Raw genomic sequence first — 9,306 nt, forward strand, 5'->3', positions numbered from 1 at the left:
AAAATAACGAATCGAGATAATTTACGGTCTCTGATGGTAAAAAAAACTGATAAATTTGAAGGTGCAATCGTTTTTAAATATACGGTATGTCATTTAGATATTCGTATCGCTCGAAGGTCTATAAATAATGACGATAATAAATTATGAAAATAGTATATGAGTTTCTGACAGTAGTGATTGTATATTTGCTTGAGTAAAAGAGACTATAGGCTATAGGTTTAAATTCGAAATTAACATTTCCTAATTATAAGTCATCAGTATCGTTTTTCACAAAAGGAGGTAAAATCATTTTTTATTATTTCAAATCTTAGAAAAATCTTAAGTTAATTTTGAAATAGGATAAGCATTTATAGTGTCATCTATTTCCCGAAAATGTATATATCAGTTTTTTTTTCAACTAAGTGAGAATTTTTCAATAAACAAATTGAAGAAATTGCTATACACGTGTCAAAAGTATGTCTAAAAAATCTATGACAATTAATAAGATTATACTTTTGGTAAAAATAAGTGCTCAAAAATGAGTTATAAAAAAATATCAGAAGCATAAATGACACTTGTTAAAAAAATGGTTATTGTTTTCTTAATATTATTCAGAATTGACCAAATATTTTGTTTTTTATAGCAATAGCAACCAATGGAATACTTTGAATTTTTTACTTTTGTTAACTCGTTTGAATTAATTTGGAGTTCACGCTGAATTCCTATTAATTTAACCTGAACTCTTTTCAAGTTCTTTTGAAGTTTATTTAACATTTTTCCATCCACCCTGAACTTTCTTGAATTCACTTAAATTCTTCTAAATTCACTCAGTTATACTCAATTCATTGCGTCTTTTTTGTAATTTTTTTATTTCCCTCTGAAGTCTTTTAAACTCACATTCAATTCTTGGACATTTTTATGAAATTGTTTTGAATTCCGTTTTTTTCAATTCTCTTAAATTTCCAAAAAATAACGTTGCATTTTTATGAATTCCATGAAATTTTCATTTCCTTTCTAATTACACTAAAATTCAAAATTTAATAAAGTAATTGGCTTTTTCTTTTTTTTCATTTCGATTAAATTCTGATGAACTCACCCTGCATTTTTACTCCCATGTACTCAGTTCAATGGACATGTTATAATTTAAAAAAAAAATTCAATTACATTCTTCCAAATTCTTATGAATTGGAACAAAGTCTCTTGAATTTCCTGAAATTCTTCCAAATTCGTGCTAATTCTCCTTAAATAAGTGGAACATCTTAAATTCTTGGGAAATCTGTACTAAAATCAGTGGAATATTTTAGATATTAAAATTTAGGATGAAATCTCTTGAAACTTGAAGAATTTCGTCGAATTCTTCACAATTATTTCACATTTCTCTAAATTTCCTCAATTTGATTTAATTCATTAGTTTTTGACTTTTTTTATTTCACTTTATTATTATTCTGTTGACTTCGAATTAAATTCACTTCACTATTTTTCTACCCAATTCGCCGCAAATTTTTTTATTTTCAAAGTTTAATTTAATTATATTCTTTAAAATTATTATGAATTTTGTCAAAGAACTTTTAAACAAATTATTAAATTTTCAAGCCTAAAGACAAATTTGTTCTAAAACGATGTTTCAACAAAGTAGTTGAATCATCAACTTTGAAACAAAAGTAGCATTGTCAAAATTTCAATCAGTTAAATTCAAACAAAAAGGACTAATTTTAACCAAATACAGTGAAACTCTTCTATAGCGCCGATTGTGGGGCTAGCGGGGGTTGGGAACTAATTTATTATAGTCCGCTTCGCTGTTGTTTGTTCACACCTGAGTGCTGGTCTGAGTGACAACCGAAGGCCCCACGCAGCTCCTGCTACAACTATCTGCGGCGCGGGGTCAATTCTCGGAAGGGCTATAAAAGGGAGGTTTATTAAAAGGTTTCACTGTAGTTGAATCGTGAACCAAAAAAAAGAATTTTCAACAAATAAGATTAATAGCTTATTTCTCTATCAAATTTCTTAGTTTTGAAGTCAAAGAGGCGATTTTTTTACAAAACAGTTCAATCATCCACCTAAAAATATAATTTTTTCAGACAAAAAATCATTTTTTTAAAGTAGTTCAACTTTAAACAAAGTAATTAATTTTTCAACAAAAAACATAAATTATCAACTAAACATATAATAGTTGATGTACGTACAGATATAAATTTACAAGCACGAAGTTTGATTTCTAACCATAAAGGATGAATTGTTAATCTAGAAGTTTATTTTCCAAAAAAAAAATGAATTTTCAAGAAAAGAGTAAAAAATTCCATCCAAAAGATGATTTTATAAGCAAAAGGATTAATTTTATAATATTGAATAGTTAAATTTTCAACTAAGTAGTTGTTTGTGTCACAGAAAAAAATTAATTTTCAACAAAATACTTATATTGACTTTTCAGTCAAAAATAGTATACAGGAAAAATAGAAATATGAAAAAGATGGTCGAACTTACCAGGTAATTATCGAGCTTTACCGTTCGAGGGCCTTCTTTTGTAAAATTAACCAAATTTGTTCAAATTTATTATCAGGAAATGTACCATGTGTTATCTAAGTTAGTTAAGCTACTGCCACTAACCATCCTTTCTCCCTGTTACAACCGAAACTTTTGGCTGGCCCACCTCCCTCTTAAAATTGTTAAAACAGTTTATGGACGGTCCCCAAGGTCCATCATTATGAACCTGATGAGTCCAGATGATTGTTCAGAAGAAGTTTAAAAAAAAAATCTTCTGCCATCTCATCGGTCATTCTATAAAATAAAAGATTGAAAGTCTAAAAAGTGGGTAACTTTTTCAATCATTCGTTCACGATTATTCATTGATGACTAATATTTTGGTAGTAAAATGATAGAATAAAAAACAGGAACCGTTCTTGAATGTATGTCATTTTGTTTGCACGTTAATTTCTGTGCCACGGTGATCAACAAGATTCAAATACCGGTTCGCAAGTAAGTCATGCACCTTTCGTGGTCAAAGTATGCAATGTATTTACACTGAGACTGAGTGCAATATTACGTATGAGCAGTTCGGTGACCAAGGATGTTGATTATCGATGCATCGTCATTTACTCATTTTCCCGTTTAATGAATGAAGATGTTGCATGATATACGTGCCCATCTCAGAGTCCCTCAATAAACGTTCCATTTCGACAGAGGTCTCCACCCCTTTCCCTTTCTCCCTTCACCTTTACATTATTTTACACTTACTCGCGAAGAAGATAGTCATAACGATTCACTCATTTACTGTTGAATTAATTTCTCAACTGTAGCTTGCGAAATGCAGTCATAAAGTATATTTTTACGACTCGATTTGCAGCATCACAATTTCTTAGTTTTCCAGTTTCATCAAGACAGGATTCTTAAGTTTAGATATAATTTTAATACAAATAAAAAGAATTTTGGGACGTAACATATTTTGAGAATAACTTCTAGGAGACACGAGTTGTATTTAAAGGAAAAGCTTTATTTTTTCGACTTCTTCCAGACTATTTATTGAGAATTGCAAAATGACGTTTCAAAATCACATCAATTGCCTCATCAGAGTACCTTTTATATTTCACTGAATTTTCTAACAATAGTTTGTTAGAAAATTGTCATATTCTTTCAAATCAACTGTAGATAATATGGAGAAGAAAGTATTAAGAAAATTCTAAAAAATAGCGTTCCTAGGTTTGACTCGAGTGCTCATATTTGAAAAAATGATAGACCTGCAGGATACAGATACATTTTGATTTCAAAATTGGCTTATTTATTTGAAAAAAGTAGTTATTATATAGCTATGTTAGTAAATCAAATATAAAGAGAATGTCGCTCTTACATGCTGTTTTATACTTTCTTCTCCATATTATTTAAAGTTAGTACCGAAAAAATATAAAAATTTGCTTACAAACTATTATTTTAAATTGTGATGAGAGTCGTTCTGATTCCGAAACGTTATTGTGCAATTCTGAATAAATAGCCTTACAGTGTGCCTGCTTGGATAATCGCCATAATATGAAATTGTAATTTTATTCTTTCACTCTTTTAAATATATATTAAAAACAATAAAAGCCTCATAAATGTGCCAGAGAGCAGTGAAATGATCAAGTTTCTTTTACTTCCAAAAATTGCACTGCCATATATATTATTTAATTCGAAATTTAGATTAAAAATAAGCATACAGAAAAATTAAACGTTAAATGTTAATTAAATGTTAAAATTTAAATTTTCGGTAAGTCGTGACTTCACAGGATACCATTTACCCTTATTTATAATAAAACATCTAAAATTTATAAAAAACATTCTCAAGTTTTTTATTCAGAATTTCTTTCAATTTTTTCCAATAAAAGAAATGTCATTGTCTTTTTTTTTCCTTTTCTCTCATTCGATCCAAAATAATTGTCAATTAAAAATAATGACGTTTAAATTATTTCAAAGTTTTATGTCATTGGAAATAACATTTTTTTAATATTACAAAAAACTATTTTATTGTAACGAACGTGATTAAAAATTGAAATTGAAATTAAATATTGTAATAATTTCCATAAGAAAAATCACTTATTGTTAATGAATAAAAATTCTTTCGAATAATATATAATTTTTTTATATTGTCACGTGATCACGTATTTTGAATTTTTAACGTGTGTAAATAAAAAAGTCATCTCTTTTATATAATAACAGAAGTACCCTATGCTTTTCGATTCTCTATAAATCGAATACTTCCGCTAAATGTCAATGTTCGGCTCAAATTTTCTTCTGCAAGCACTGAAAATTGCTTTTAAATAATAAAAATGTAGTAAATCTAGATAGTGGTTTTATCTTCTTTCTATTCCAGATTCTTAACAAAAAGAATTCAATCAATATATGTATATTATCAAAAGTAGTTCATATTCGAGATTTGAATATAATACTTTAACTATTTCAATAAATAAGAGCAACATTTTCAATTTAAAATTAAAGTAATTTATAAATATGAAAAAAAATCTTCTAATATTGTTAGTCAAATAGATATTCTCTTACATTTCCTGGGCTACAATGCCATTTTTTAATTAATTTCAAATAATGATTCAATTGATCTTAAAGGAGGTATTTTAATTTTAAAGCTTTACATTTAAAACAAAGCAATAAGAGACATGATGAATTTTAACAGAAGAAATAATGTGACTTTTCTAACTGCATAATATAAATTAATCTGCAAAAAACTGACAAAAATCTCGAGATAATCCGATGACAAACTTCTTAATCAGATAATGGTATAGATTTGAAAGTTATACCATGAGAATGAGCATTCTCATTAAAGCACTTTGTTATATAATATTACAATTTCCTCTCTTTCAACTGTAATTGCCCAAATTTCTATTTGAAATCAAATATTTCAACATTGTCTAATATTAAAAAGATTTGAGTTAAACAAAATATGAAATACGATTCCAACGATTGCAACTAAAAATTAAAGAAGATCATAGATATTCAAACAAACAATTTGTACTTTTTCAAACTGACAAGAAATCTATTTACGCACATTTTAATTTTTTTCTACTTACCTCGTTTTACTTGTTTATAATTTTTAATAAGGCAACGTGTAGATATCTTTTTTATTACTTTCCTTTACATAAGTTCGAAGAGAAATATCTGATCACTTATGAAATCATGTGCAAAATTATGAAATAACACATGCTTATCAATTACGAGAAATGGATTCCAAGAAGAAAGGTTTTTAATTACATGACTGAGAATTTAGGAAAGAATTATGTAAAACAGATTCGTTCTTTAGTTAAGGGTTTATCCGTTCTTCAATTCCAATATCTTCATCCATAAATAATTTATCTTTTGATTTAATTTCAGTGTTTAATGATTTTAAGGGATATATATTTTGCAGAAACTTATCATTGACATTAAACAAAAAATAAATGCCGATTTTGGCTAGCAAAAATTATCAAAGGTGGTTTGTAGAAAGCAAAAAGTTTTAAATCATTCAATGAAAGAGAACCTGTTCTAACATGTGATAAGGTTCCGTGTTCATTTGTAATTTTGGTGCAAGAAAAAGCATTAGAGTTATGAATTCCCATTCGCCTTTTTTCGGATTGAATCAATAATGAACAAAACACGAACCATTCTAATCTTTAAATAACATCAAATCCATATAAACCACATAGTCTAAATCAAGACAAGAATTAATGTCACATTTTATTGGACCTGAACCACGTGTCTTTTGGGAACATTCAGCCCGTTCTCTCCAAAAACCGCAATAATAATAAAGACCCTACCAAAGTTCAGATAAGCAATTCATTTTTATCTAATTAAAAATTTAATCTTAGATGTTTGCGTCAAAGGAATGAATAAGAACCTTGAGAATAATTTAGTTATTCCAATCGATCCTCTGCTCTTAAAATGAAAAATAATAGGAAATTCCAGTATGAAGAGCTGAAAAATTAATACCGGTTTTTTCTCACTATGTCATTATTAATGTCATTAATACACTGACTGATTAATCGTTAACGATCAAATTTAAATATTTATATCAAAACGAATAGAAAGAGAAGACATGGAGAAAAAGGCACCTTCGAGAAAGTGAATTGTATGAGGTAGTAAAAGAAAAGATGGCTTTTATGATCTCATTCGTTTAATGCATTTTATGGGCGGGAAATAGGCCGAATGACGTCATTCAAAAAGTGCATGGGTCATTTGGTAAGAGAGGGAAATCTTTTGAAATAATTTTCAAGTAAAAGAACAAATAAATGATGAATGTGCTCGCACGCGTACGTCGATGATTGCTAACTTTTAATTTCGTGTTAAAAAACGTTCAATTAGCATTTTTATTTCAATTTTATAACTATTTTTAGGTATGGCGTATACCTTCAATCGGTAAATACTTTTATAATACTCATGAGATATCGAAAAATTCAGGATTCTATTCATTATTTTCACGTAAAAGAATTGATCGAAAAACGAAAAATCAGATATAAATCCTAAATCTTAGTTCGATAATTTGGTCAGAAAATTGTTTTAAGGAGATAATCTGAGTGTTTTCGATTAATATTTCTTGAAAAATAAAATCAATGAAACGAACTTTCTTATTTTACAAATTACTTTATCTAAAATTAATTGTTTTTTAATCTAATTTTCCTTGCACTTTACTATGTTTTATAACTGATTCGCAATTTCAATAAAATCATAATAGACATGCTGATAAATTTAAAATTTATAGAAGAAATAAAATCGTTGAAATATAAACTTCAAGTATACACACAAAAAAGTAGCCATAGTAAAAGAGGTCAGTGTAGTTGTATCGGCCATATGCCACATAAATAATTTCTTTAAAATCTCTTTGTGTATGATTTATGGACATATTTACAAAGAGTAATTTTGTCTTTACTCAAGATTGTTTAATTTAAATCATGAATTAGACATGGTTTAAGAATTTTCATGGAGGATAGTTCTGCGATTCTATGCATGTCATTATGTTATGAAGATGATAGCTGATTTGTCAATTATAATAAAAGACTAAATTATCACATTATATTCTATCCATTCATTAGGAAAAGATTGCATTTATAATAGAATAATTTTATTCAGGATATTCTTTCATTCTTCCTCATTTTTTTTCTCTCAGTTGTTTATGAGATAGAAATAATGGCTGAAGAGAAATAATCGGAAAAATGATTACACGCCGGGATAAAAAATTCAAAATCTAATGTGAAAGGGGAAACTGAATACTTGGAAAATAAAATTGTAACATGAAAAATGAAAGTTAATAAGTTAAAATTGCGAATTTGAACCGAAAGAGTTGACATTTGAATTTGAAATAAATGCTAATATAATTTGATTACAAAATACCAAAGCTACTGCGCAAAATTTAATCGTGGCAGCAATAATTTACTCACATTACCTTGACTGCCTGTGCACTTGAGGATTTATTGGGAAATAAATTTACTGAAGCCTCAATCTGGTCATTCTTTGTTTTCCATCATTAGAGGGAAATTGAAAACGGGTTCAAAACATCAGCATGTAATACACTGCATAATAATTCTGAATTCAGGCCATAGTTATTTTTAAAAAAGTTTCATTTATAAAGAAAATAGTTGTTGATAATATATTCCTAAGTATAACAATACATATTTTGTAATTTCTCTTGCTTCCCAATTTTTAGTTCTTTCCTTTCCTTTCAGAAAGAGTTTCAGAGAACCCAGGTTTAAACTAATAGATGAATTTATGATAAAAATATTAACAAAAAATATACTTCTTAGCGATAAAATTCTTAATTGATAGGTTAATCTAGAACTAAAAACATTCTTCAAAATAATAAAATTTATATCCCAAAACGTTATCATCTGGTAATAAGGGCAACATTTGAAACAAATGAAGTTAGACAAAAACAGAAAATAATCGATATTTTACTTATCTTTTAACTTAAAAATGATCTTAAATAAATTTAAAAAGTACTATTTTACTTTTATTATCATTTTTGCAGCATTTTTCGTTTTAGTATTTTCAAAATGGCGTCTTAATGGCAAAATTTTTGTGAAAACATTCATGAATTTTTTTACAATAAACGATGCGCTTTCCGGAAAAATCAACCAGAATAAAAAGTTCTTGTAATCAGCCAAGGAATACGCCTGAATTTTTTCGAAGCGCTTTGAGCAAAATTTTAGATTTTGCATATGAACAATTTTTGGAAAATTCAAAATTTTGCTCAAAACGCTCCGGAAAAATCCAGGCGTATTCCTCGGCTGATTACAAGAACTTTTTATTCTTGACAAATTTTCCGAAAAGCGCATAGTTTTTCAAGAAAAAATTTTCATAGTTCTAAGATTCGTGTAAGAGTAAAATGATTCACGAATATCTATCGTCCGTCTGCCGCAAACAAAATTTACGTTGCCCAACTATCATCAACGTGGAGGTCGACGAATATCGATAGTCTCTTTTTTTAAGGGATTTTATATATTTTTTTTACATTTTTTTATTTTTTTTATGGAGAATTTTTTTCACATCAGATTTCAATCCGTTGAAATCATTTTGATCCTGCTGTTTCAGAATGTAATTTTGAGAAACAATGTAAGCAGCAATACATGTTGTAATCAATGCAAAATCTAGTAGTCCTCTGGCGACATTGTTCATTATTACATAATGCTCTTGTTCGTGATTCGTATCTGTGAGTTTCGAAATCACCTAGTTATGATTGCGACAAATATTTCCTGCTGATTTCTTTACAGAAATCTTTAATTTTCAATTTAGCTATATTATTCTTGTTGCAAATTTTCCAAATTACGGTAGCATTTGTAATTGATGATTCTATTATTCGTGAAAAAATTTTAAAATTCGGTC

The 9,306-nt window shown here is 27.9% G+C and overlaps 1 protein-coding gene across 1 annotated transcript in view; it reads left to right on the top strand.

The window, feature by feature from the left end:
• The first annotated feature begins 182 nt into the window (after positions 1-182).
• LOC117170252 (elongation of very long chain fatty acids protein AAEL008004-like) overlaps positions 183-9,306 on the top strand; it is a 175,489-nt gene continuing 166,365 nt past the window's right edge. The window contains exon 1 of the mRNA XM_033356890.1: positions 183-279. The gene's annotated coding sequence lies outside the window, so the exon portion shown is untranslated. The remainder of the gene's footprint in view (positions 280-9,306) is intronic.

Source organism: Belonocnema kinseyi, chromosome 3, assembly GCF_010883055.1.
Source record: "Belonocnema kinseyi isolate 2016_QV_RU_SX_M_011 chromosome 3, B_treatae_v1, whole genome shotgun sequence".
NCBI lineage: Eukaryota > Metazoa > Arthropoda > Insecta > Hymenoptera > Cynipidae > Belonocnema > Belonocnema kinseyi.